Source organism: Eptatretus burgeri, chromosome 1 (genome assembly GCF_056783735.1).
Source record: "Eptatretus burgeri isolate ZD-2024b chromosome 1, Ebu_testis_v1, whole genome shotgun sequence".
Classification (NCBI taxonomy): domain Eukaryota; kingdom Metazoa; phylum Chordata; class Myxini; order Myxiniformes; family Myxinidae; genus Eptatretus; species Eptatretus burgeri.
The window spans coordinates 18020203-18032422 of NC_140961.1; the positions used below are offsets into that span (position 1 = coordinate 18020203).

At 40.2% G+C, this 12220-nt stretch overlaps 1 long non-coding RNA gene across 2 annotated transcripts in view; it reads left to right on the top strand.

Annotated features, from left to right (window-relative positions):
* The window catches only part of LOC147033954 (uncharacterized), a 164308-nt gene that overhangs the window by 39546 nt on the left and 112542 nt on the right, over positions 1-12220 (top strand). For both annotated transcript variants that reach the window (XR_015056230.1, XR_015056227.1), the window contains exon 2: positions 3022-3123. This is a non-coding gene — a long non-coding RNA (uncharacterized LOC147033954). The remainder of the gene's footprint in view (positions 1-3021; positions 3124-12220) is intronic.

A 12220-nucleotide genomic window follows, 5' to 3' on the forward strand; every position in this document is an offset into this window, starting at 1 on the left:
GGTGGAGTTCCATTGCTGCAGTTATAAAACAGAGTACAATGGCCTCAAATTGCCTTGGACAGAACAGAATGGACCATGTTGAGTGGGACCTTCATCCTGCAGTGGACACAGTCAGCTTGTCACGTCAAGGATATTATTGAGTAATGCAAACGAGACACAATAGTTCAAGATACACCAAGAGGTTTTGTATTTCAACATGCTGGTTTACACAATTCATCTTCAATGTATTATACCCTTGAGAGAGCATCGGTGCTGCCAAGGCAATTCCTAGTTCAGGGCAAGGATTTGTAATTTGTTCATGATGCCGACGACAACTCGCCTGCACTTTGCGAAGGACATCATGGGATCTTCAACATCCACCAAATAATGGCAGCAGAAGGGATACCCAATGTCCTGTCTGGTGCGATTACTTGATGGACCTCCTCCGCAGGGACGGCGTGCATATTGATTTCTCACCCTGCATGTGAAACACCAGGATGAGCGTTTATAGCCAAGTCAGGTTTCAAACCCAGGCTAGACAGCTCAGAGGTGAGTGTGCATACCTCTGGGCTTGTTTGCTTACTTCAATCCAAATTGACAATTCACCTCCCATCATTGCTCTCCTTTAGTCTTTTCTGTGGAAGTCTTCCAACTTCTGTACAATACTGTTCCTTCTTTCATTCATCGGAGGTTTTATGTCATCATTACCTTACATCACATCCGATATTTATTTCTCACTACTCGACTCTTCCAATACCAGTCCTTTTTATTCTCGACATTACCTTTCCCATAGACCCTGTTTGACACCTTTAAACCCTTGAGAAGACCCCACATACCCCATTAGACCCTTTGTAACCCTGAGATCCCCCCTAAGACCCTCAAGACTCTTGATACCCTTAAAACCCATTTAGATGCCACACACAAACAAACATCTATAGTCTTCTTGCAAAACACAGACGACCTTTTTCAGCAAGTAATGCACAAACGCGACCCGCCCCTCTCCATACCCACAAGCTATATATCTTCAAACTCTTCCATAAACCAATGCATTCCTCATAGAAAAACGAAAAACAAACGTTCATCGAAATTGGAATCACAGTGAACAGGAAACATGGTAAAATAAGTGAGAAGCCCCCAAAAAATGAAAAGGCAGAGGCACATTCTAGATGTTCAAAGCTTCCGTCTACTCGCTTTCAGCTACACCACTCCAGAAATACCAAATTGTATTAAAAATGCATTTTCACAATAATAAAATGAACATTCATGGAATTCGCAAAACATGATTAACTTGTCATTTCAAATAAATTAATTTCACTTTCTTGTTCCAGTGGATATTTCACCATTAATTTAAAAGTCTTTGAAAGTAAGACAGCCTATTGTTTGTGTATGATAACATATGGTACGTAATGCCCTTAATTTATTCTTAAGCAAATTATTTTTCATCTGTGGAGTTTATTGCAATACTAACCCTTATTGTGGAAGAATATTAGATGGTGAACTGGTATTCGAAAAAGTTTGCACTTATTTTACATCCAACATGCTGAAGGTATAATATGGTTGTGAACTTCACGTTTTTGTTTTACTTTAAAAATGGGTGAGAGCCAAACTTTATAGTTTGAAGTTTTTTTCAACCTTTGATTATAACATTTCAATTTCACTAAACATAAAATGCAATCTGTGTCCATTTCATTTTTAATGTGCGTGCACACACTCACATGCTCGCACGCTCGCACACTCGCACATCGCACACACACACACACACACACACACACACACACACACACACACACACACACACACACACACACACACACACACACACACACACCGTTTGGCTCATTATAGCTGCTCTGCACCGACCCCAGTATCATCTTCCATCCACACAGAACCTACCGAGAAGTCCTGCCTATACCCCCATACACAATGGTGTCTTGCCAAATTTTGAGGTACCGTAGTTCGACAAAAATGTCAGCTGTGATGTCATCACGAGATCAGATGTCATCTACCTTCTCGGGAGATGACTCCATCAGCTGTGATGTCATCTACCATCACATAAAGTTTTAACATGACTATCCCATTTGAGTCCCCAAAATGAGTGATAAATGAAATGCACACATTTTACCATGATTAACAAAAGCTTCAGAATTCGATTTTTATTTAAAAAGGTCAGATCAGTTCATCTCTACTCTCGAGCCAACTATATATTGAAATAATGAGAAGTGTTTTGTATTTTTATTTTATTTATAGTGCCACGTGGTAAGGGCTGGTAGAATGGCCTTGAGGTACGCACACTCGCTTCCAAACTGTCTCACCTGGGTTAGAATCCTGATCCAGCTATAAACTGTCATCCCGGTGTTTCACAGGTAGGGAGATTCATCAACGTGTGCACGTACCTCGAATGGATATTAAGCCAGGAATCCCATCTGCCAGTATTAGTTATTTCGTTATCTTTCACATGAGTTTGTGTCTTTCTTGGAGTTGACGAAAGAAGATAATACTTTGGGGCTGGATAAACATCACCGAGAGTGTTCAAGGAGATAGCAGAGCAGGTAACCATGATGTTAACATATATAATGTCATGCTTGGCTGCTCTACTAACATGAGTCCTTGTCATTGATATATTATAGGCCTAACTTTGCTCATACAATGTGATAGCCATTCAGATTCTTCACAAGAACCCCACATCACTGATTCACCCTGACTTCAATTGGTTGGAAGCATTCAAAGTTTTCCACGCCTTCACCTCTTCCATGGTATAAATAATTTTTGTAAACACAAGCTGATTCACTAAACCTGGATGTACATTGGTTGAAAGTTTGTCTCGCTTCTGGACCATGCTGTATTCAGCAATTTATATGGGTCTGTGTTGCCTATAACTTGTATTGTTCCGCTCCCTAGACAGTGACCAACGTATTGACATCCAGCCTTTAGGAGAAACTTTGACCCCATTTGTTTGGCCATGAAACTGATGAATGCACAAGAAGCACAATAACTCAACCGATCATGAACGTCGGAATTTTTTTATACAAAAAACTATTGCAGAGCTAAGCTCCACCTCGGATGGATCAAGGTGCCGGAGCACCGCTGCAGTACTCTCCCGCAATACTACACCTCTGCCCATACCCCCATCTCCAATGCATCCAGGTACCTATCTAATTCCAATTTAAACTTATCCACCCCTTCTACTGCTACTACCTTTCAAGGGAGACCACTTCATACATTAACCATCCTCCAACTGAACTGTCCTAACCTGCATTAAGACCATCTTAACTCTCATCTTCTTTACCCTCAATCTATGGCCCCTGGTCCTAACAATGTCCATTCTGCTGAAACACTCCGTCTTTCTTGTCCATACCCTTCATTATTTTCAACATCTCAATCAAATCCTCTCACAATCGCCTCCTTTAGAATGTATAAAGTCCTGTCACCTTTAGACGCTCCTCATAGGTGAGTCTAGCTCGTCTCCCATGGACGGTAACCCAATGCTGAGCCCTCTCTATAGCAGCTATATCCTTCCTCAGATGTGGTGAATAAAGCTGAACACAATATTCTACATGAGGCATCACTAAATTAATATACAGTGTGAACACTACCTCATTTGATTTTGATATTTTGCTTTTAAAAAAACTTTGGATTTAATGTCGATGTGAAATGGCAGTTTGTTATTTGAAGATGCTCTAAATGGTGTAAAGGAACATTTTATTTGTGGTATTTTCTTGGCTGGCTTCCACATTCATCATGCAGATAGAATGCAGTGGCCTACCAAAGGCAGTTATTTGGGTCTGGCAGGATAGCTATGACCTGTCCAGCCCAGGTTTGAATCTCGCCCCAGCTATAAAACTCTCATCCTGGTGTTTCACCAATGTGTGCACTGACCCTCGGAGGGACATTGAAACTGAGGACACATCTACCGGTAACGGTTCTTGGTAGATGTTAAATTCCACGGTGTCTTTTTACGAAGAGTAGGTGAGTTATCACTGCACCCTGAACAAATTATAAATCCCTGACAGTTGAACGCCATGCCTGGCTAGCTGGTTCCACAAAGACCTGGGCCAGAATCATTCCCTCAAGCTAACCCCTTCAGGGGGGAATAATTAATTCCATAAAAAGATGACGAGTCCAAAAGCATTTATTTTAATCCAATCCATTATGGAGATTGGAAGGGGGGGTAGGGGCAGGGTTACATGATTGACAAATCTGTGCTCTCGATTGGAGAGTATATTTTGTCAATGTCTCAGATATTCTTGAAGAAATTTTGGAAGTAAAGAGTGGCCCAGATCACATTGTCTGACATGATAATATCGCACACAGGAATGGTCAGGATGTATTTCGGGCCCAACCTATAGACCACCTGTATACAAGCCATTTCGAGCGAGACGATAATCACTTGTATAAAATGGTTTAGCTCTTTGGGGTAGAATGAAGGCTGTTTCAGTGCAAATCGGAAGAGCAGAAGAGGATTCAAGGAAGTGCCGACTTCAACCAGGTGGTTTTCCTTTTGTATCTGACCCAGCAGGTAACCAAAACAGAAAGGGCATGACAATGTCCAAATTGGAAATTATAATGACTTCCTGATTTCACGCAGCAAGACGATTGGCTACACCTCCTGTATTGTCATGGAAATTAAACATTTTCAGACATTAAACTTAATTAAACATTAATTTAAACAAACATGAAGTTTTAAATTAAACTAGAACTGCCACTTTATAACTGCTGGCAGTGATGACCGGGTACCCAGTCCGTCCGCCTTTGATACAACATGGGACTTTCTGCAGATGACAGTCGCAAAGTTTCGCATTCATGGGGAAAGTGGTTCCAGAAAAACATTATTGAAGAGTGATGCAAACAGAGGCCTGCTTCGATATGTCATGGGACTGAAGAGCTGCGAACCGGGCAGCACAAAGCGTTCAATTTCCTTATTACTGGCGAACAGATTCAAATAATTAAATAATTCTGGCTGCCAAACCGTGTGACCGATCAGGTTGAAATTTTAAACGTTTGTTTCGCATGTCGGCTAAATTACAAATGTGAAGTTTCGTATATATAGAAGCAGCGGTTCCAGAGTAAACATTAATTAATATTTATCCTTCAATCCAAGATGGCGGCCAAACCATGTGACTTGTGATGTCATAATTTTCACCACATGTGCAAACACGATCTGAGACGATAAGTGCAAATTTTCCCTTCGTAGGGTTAAGCAGTTCCAGAGAAAACATTATTTAATATTTTTCTTAAAACCAACATGGCTGCCAAACCCTGGGCCCCATCCCGTTGAAATTTCAAACCCTCATTCCGTATGACTGTTCCACCATAACGGTGATGTTTCACATTTATTGATGCAGTAGTTCCAGAGTAAACATTAATTAATATTTTTCCTTCAATCCACTATGGCTGCCAAACGTTGCGTCGTACCTCAAAAGGGGGTGAGAACTTTTTATTCGTCATGGAGAGACGGTCATAGTGGTGGAGTTTCGCCTGGATCTGTTCAGTCCTTTCAGAGAAAAAGACGTTTTAAGATATTATTTTTCAATCCAAGATGGCTGACGAACCATGTGACCTATGACATCACAAATTTATATTCTGCTTCCAACTGGGTATTGGAACACGTCTGTGAAGTTTCGTGTTAATCGGTAAAGGTGCGTTTTTCTATCCAAGATGGCCGCCAAACCATGTGACGTGTGACATCATAATTTTTACCACGTGTGCACACACGATGGTAGATGATAATTGCAAACTTTCGATTCGTTAGCTTAAGCGGTTCCAGAGAAAACATTATTTAATATTTTTCTTAAATCCAACATTGCGGCCAAACCGTGTGACTTATCAATTCGAAATTAACAAACTTATATCGCCTAGGTGTCCCGAATATACTTCTGAAATCTGCCCTTCATCCGACCAGCGCTTCTGGAGAAGAAGATGTTTGAAGGTTTTAGGGTTTTTTCAAGATGGCCGCCAAACCATGTGACCGATCAAGAACAAATTAACAAACTTGAGAAAGGACCTCATGGGGAATATATGTGTGAAGTTTCGTCTTCATCTGTCTTGCCCTTCTGGAGAAGAAGATTTTTAAAATTTATTCGTTTTCAATCCAAGATGGCTGCCGAACCTTGTGACCTATGATATCATAAATTTAAATTCTGCTTTCCATGGTCGACCCGAACAAGTGCATGAAGTTTCGTGTAAATCGGATAAAGTCTATTTTTCTATCCAAGATGGCCGCCAAACCATGTGACTTCTGAGGTAAAATTTTTTTACCATGTATGCAGACTTGAGCGAGGAAGGCACTTGCAAATTTTCGCTTTGATGGCTTATGAAATACCAGAGAAAACATTATTTAATATTTTTCTTAAATCCAACATGGCGGCCAAACCATGTGACCTATCACTTTGAAATTAACAAACTTGCATCGCATACATGTCACGAATATAGTTCTGAAATCTCGCCTTCATTGGACCAGCGCTTCTGGAGAAGAAGATGTTTGAAGGTTTTAAGGTTTTTTCAAGATGGCCGCCAAACCATGTGACGTATCAACAACAAATTAACAAACTTGAAAGAGGACCTCAGGGGGAATGTGCCTGTAAAGTTTCGCCTCAATCTGCACAGCCGTTCTGGAGAAGAAGATTTTTTTAAAAAAACACTAAAAAACAAGATGGCGGCCGAATTACGTCATCGATGACGTCAAAAAAAACATTTTTGACGATGAATTTTGGTGTAGATGATGCTCAGAATTTTTCAGATTTTTCCTATATGGCGTTCTACTTGACGAATTTTCACCGGTATATCGCTTCACCTATGACGTCACGAAAAATCACACGTGTTCCCCATAGGGAGCTTAGTAAAATGTATCAAACGAAAAATTTTTCCATTGCACGGTTTCCGAGATACAGATGTCCAAAGTTTATCGCTTTTTTCAAGATGGCGACCGTACCACGTGACCAATGACGTCATAATTATAACGTGATTGTGCTATCAAAAAAGATACATACTATGGTGAAAATTTCCTGTCGATCGGACTTAGTGTTCCAGAGAAAATGATTTTTAAAGCGAAAAAGGGTGCAAAATGCCGGCGGAAAAATAATAATAATAATGCGTAATAATAATAACTAGAACTGCCACTTTATAACTGCTGGCAGTGATGACCGGGTACCCAGTCCGTCCGCCTTTGACACAACTGATACAACATGAGACTTAAATCATAGTCGCAAAGTTTCGCATTTATCGGATAAGCGGTGCCGGAGAAAACATTATTTAATGTTGATACAAACACAGGCCTGCTTCGAGACGGCGCGGAACAGACGAGTTACGAACCGGGCAGCACAAAGCGTTCAATTTCCTTATTACTGGCGAACAGATTCAAATAATTAAATAATTCTGGCTGCCAAACCGTGTGACCGATCAGGATAAAATTTTAAGCGTTTGTTTCGCATGTCGGCTAAATTACAAATTTGAAGTTTCGTATATATATAGAAGCAGCGGGTCCAGAGTAAACATTAATTAATATTTATTCTTCAATCCAAGATGGTGGCCAAACCATGTGACTTGTGATGTCATAATTTTCACCACATGTGCAAACACGATCTGAGACGATAAGTGCAAATTTTCCCTTCGTAAGGTTAAGCAGTTCCAGAGAAAACATTATTTAATATTTTTCTTAAAACCAACATGGCTGCCAAACCCTGGGCCCCATCCCGTTGAAATTTCAAACCCTCATTCCGTATGACTGTTCCACCATAACGGTGATGTTTCACATTTATTGATGCAGTAGTTCCAGAGTAAACATTAATTAATATTTTTCCTTCAATCCACTATGGCTGCCAAACGTTGCATCGTACCTCAAAAGGGGGTGAGAACTTTTTATTCGTCATGGAGAGGCGGTCATAGTGGTGGAGTTTCGCCTGGATCTGTTCAGTCGTTTCAGAGAAAAAGACGTTTGAAGATATTATTTTTCAATCCAAGATGGCTGACGAACCATGTGACCTATGACATCACAAATATATATATTCTGCTTCCAACTGGGTATTGGAACACGTCTGTGAAGTTTCGTGTTAATCGGTAAAGGTGCGTTTTTCTATCCAAGATGGCCGCCAAACCATGTGACGTGTGACATCATAATTTTTACCACGTGTGCACACACAATGGTAGATGATAATTGCAAACTTTCGATTCGTTAGCTTAAGCGGTTCCAGAGAAAACATTATTTAATATTTTTCTTAAATCCAACATGGCGGCCAAACCGTGTGACTTATCAATTCGAAATTAACAAACTTATATCGCCTAGGTGTCCCGAATATAGTTCTGAAATCTGCCCTTCATCCGACCAGCGCTTCTGGAGAAGAAGATGTTTGAAGGTTTTAGGGTTTTTTCAAGATGGCCGCCAAACCATGTGACCGATCAAGAACAAATTAACAAACTTGAGAAAGGACCTCATGGGGAATATATGTGTGAAGTTTCGTCTTCATCTGTCTTGCCCTTCTGGAGAAGAAGATTTTTAAAATTTATTCATTTTCAATCCAAGATGGCTGCCGAACCTTGTGACCTATGATATCATAAATTTAAATTCTGCTTTCCATCGTCGACCCGAACAAGTGCGTGAAGTTTCGTGTAAATCGGATAAAGTCTATTTTTCTATCCAAGATGGCCGCCAAACCATGTGACTTCTGAGGTAAAAATTTTTTACCATGTATGCAGACTTGAGCGAGGAAGGCACTTGCAAATTTTCGCTTTGATGGCTTATGAAATACCAGAGAAAACATTATTTAATATTTTTCTTAAATCCAACATGGCGGCCAAACCATGTGACCTATCACTTTGAAATTAACAAACTTGTATCGCATACATGTCACGAATATAGTTCTGAAATCTCGCCTTCATTGGACCAGCGCTTCTGGAGAAGAAGATGTTTGAAGGTTTTAAGGTTTTTTCAAGATGGCCGCCAAATCATGTGACGTATCAACAACAAATTAACAAACTTGAAAGAGGACCTCAGGGGGAATGTGCCTGTAAAGTTTCGCCTCAATCTGCACAGCCGTTCTGGAGAAGAAGATTTTTTTAAAAAAAACACTAAAAAACAAGATGGCGGCCGAATTACGTCATCAATGACGTCAAAAAAACAATTTTTGACGATGAATTTTGGTGTAGATGACGCTCAGAATTTTTCAGATTTTTCCTATATGGCGTTCTACTTGACGAATTTTCACCGGTATATCGCTTCACCTATGACGTCACGAAAAATCACACGTGTTCCCCATAGGGAGCTTAGTAAAATGTATCAAACGAAAAATTTTTCCATTGCACGGTTTCCGAGATACAGATGTCCAAAGTTTATCGCTTTTTTCAAGATGGCGACCGTACCACGTGACCAATGACGTCATAATTATAACGTGATTGTGCTATCAAAAAAGATACATACTATGGTGAAAATTTCCTGTCGATCGGACTTAGTGTTCCAGAGAAAATGATTTTTAAAGCGAAAAAGGGTGCAAAATGCCGGCGGAAAAATAATAATAATAATAATAATGCGTAATAATAATAAACAGAAGGAAAACAATAGGGTACCCTGTACTCACAGGGTACCCTAACTAGAACTGCCACTTTATAACTGCTGGCAGTGATGACCGGGTACCCAGTCCGTCCGCCTTTGACACAACTGATACAACATGAGACTTAAATCATAGTCGCAAAGTTTCGCATTAATTGGATAAGCGGTGCCAGAGAAAACATTATTTAATGGTGATACAAACACAGGCCTGCTTCGAGAGGGCGCGGAACAGACGAGTTACGAACCGAGCCGCACAAAGCGTTCAATTTCCTTATTACTGGCGAACAGATTCAAATAATTAAATAATTCTGGCTGCCAAACCGCGTGACCGATCAGGTTGAAATTTTAAACGTTTGTTTCGCATGTCGGCTAAATTACAAATGTGAAGTTTCCTATATATAGAAGCAGCGGTTACAGAGTAAACATTAATTAATATTTATCCTTCAATCCAAGATGGCGGCCAAACCATGTGACTTGTGATGTCATAATTTTCACCACATGTGCAAAGCCAATCGGAGACGATAAGTGCAAATTTTCGCTTCGCTAGGTTAAGCAGTTCCAGAGAAAACATTATTTAATATTTTTCTTAAAACCAACATGGCTGCCAAACCCTGGGCCCGATCCCGTTGAAATTTCAAACCCTCATTCCGCATGACTCTTCCACCATAAAGGTGATGTTTCACATTTATTGATGCAGTAGTTCCAGAGTAAACATTAATTAATATTTTTCCTTCAATCCACTATGGCTGCCAAACGTTGCGTCGTACCTCAAAAGGGGGTGAGAACTTTTATTCGTCGTGGAGAGGCGGTCATAGTGGTGGAGTTTCGCCTGGATCTGTTTAGTGGTTTCAGAGAAAAAGACGTTTAAAGATATTATTTTTCAATCCAAGATGGCTGACGAACCATGTGACCTATGACATCACAAATTTATATTCTGCATCCAACTTGGTATTGGAACACGTTTGTGAAGTTTCGTGTAAATCGGTAAAGGTGCGTTTTTCTATCCAAGATGGCCGCCAAACCATGTGACGTGTGATGTCATAATTTTTACCAAGCGTGCATACTGCCTGCTAGATGATAATTACAAATTTTCGATTCGTTTGGTTAAGCGGTTCCAGAGAAAAGATTATTAAATATTTTTCTTAAATCCAAGATGGCGGCCAAACCATGTGACTTATCAATTCGAAATTAACAAACTTATATCGCCTTCCTGTCCCGAATATAGTTCTGAAATCTCCCCTTCATTGGGCCAACGCTTCTGGAGAAGAAGATGTTTGAAGGTTTTCGGGTTTTTTCAAGATGGCCGCCAAACCATGTGACCGATCAAGAACAAATTAACAAACTTGAGAAAGGACCTCATGGGGAATACATGTGTGAAGTTTCGTCTTCATCTGTCTTGCCCTTCTGGAGAAGAAGATTTTAAAAATTTATTCATTTTCAATCCAAGATGGCTGCCGAACCTTGTGACCTATGATATCATAAATTTAAATTCTGCTTTCCATCGTCGACCCGAACAAGTGCGTGAAGTTTCGTGTAAATCGGATAAGGTCTATTTTTCTATCCAAGATGGCCGCCAAACCATGTGACTTCTGAGGTAAAAATTTTTTACCATGTATGCAGACTTGAGCGAGGAAGGAAGTTGCAAATTTTCGCTTCGATGGCTTATGAAATACCAGAGAAAACATTATTTAATATTTTTCTTAAATCCAACATGGCGGCCAAACCATGTGACCTATCACTTTGAAATTAACAAACTTGCATCGCATACATGTCACGAATATAATTCTGAAATCTCGCCTTCATTGGACCAGCGCTTCTGGAGAAGAAGATGTTTGAAGGTTTTAGGGTTTTTTCAAGATGGCCGCCAAACCATGTGACGTATCAACAACAAATTAACAAACTTGAAAGAGGACCTCAGGGGGAATGTGCCTGTAAAGTTTCGCCTCAATCTGCACAGCCGTTCTGGAGAAGAAGATTTAAAAAAAAAAACACTAAAAAACAAGATGGCGGCCGAATTACGTCATCGATGACGTCAAGAAAAACATTTTCGTCAGTGATTTTAGGCGTAGATGATGCTCAGAATTTTTCAGATTTTTCCTATACGGCGTTCTACTTGACGAATTTTCACCGGTATATCGCTTCACCTATGACGTCACGAAAAATCACACGTGTTCCCCATAGGGAGCTTAGTAAAATGTATCAAGCGAAAAAATTTTCCATTGCAGGGTTTCTGAGATACAGAGGTCCAAAGTTTATCGTTTTTTTCAAGATGGCGCCCGCACCACGTGACCAATGACGTCATAATTATAACGTGATTGTGCTATCAAAAAAGATACATACTGTGGTGAAAATTTTGTGTCGATCGGACTTAGTCTCACAGAGAAAATGGTTTTTAAAGCGAAAAAGGGTGCAAAATGCCGGCGGAAAAAGAAAAAGAATAAATAATAATAAACTAGAACTGCCACTTTATAACTGCTGGCAGTGATGACCGGGTACCCAGTCCGTCCGCCTTTGATACAACATGGGACTTTCTGCAGATGACAGTCGCAAAGTTTCGCATTCATGGGGAAAGTGGTTCCAGAAAAAACATTATTGAAGAGTGATGCAAACAGAGGCCTGCTTCGATATGGTGTGGGACTGAAGAGCTGCGAACCGGGCAGCAAAAAGCGTTCAATTTCCTTATTACTGGCGAACAGATTCAAA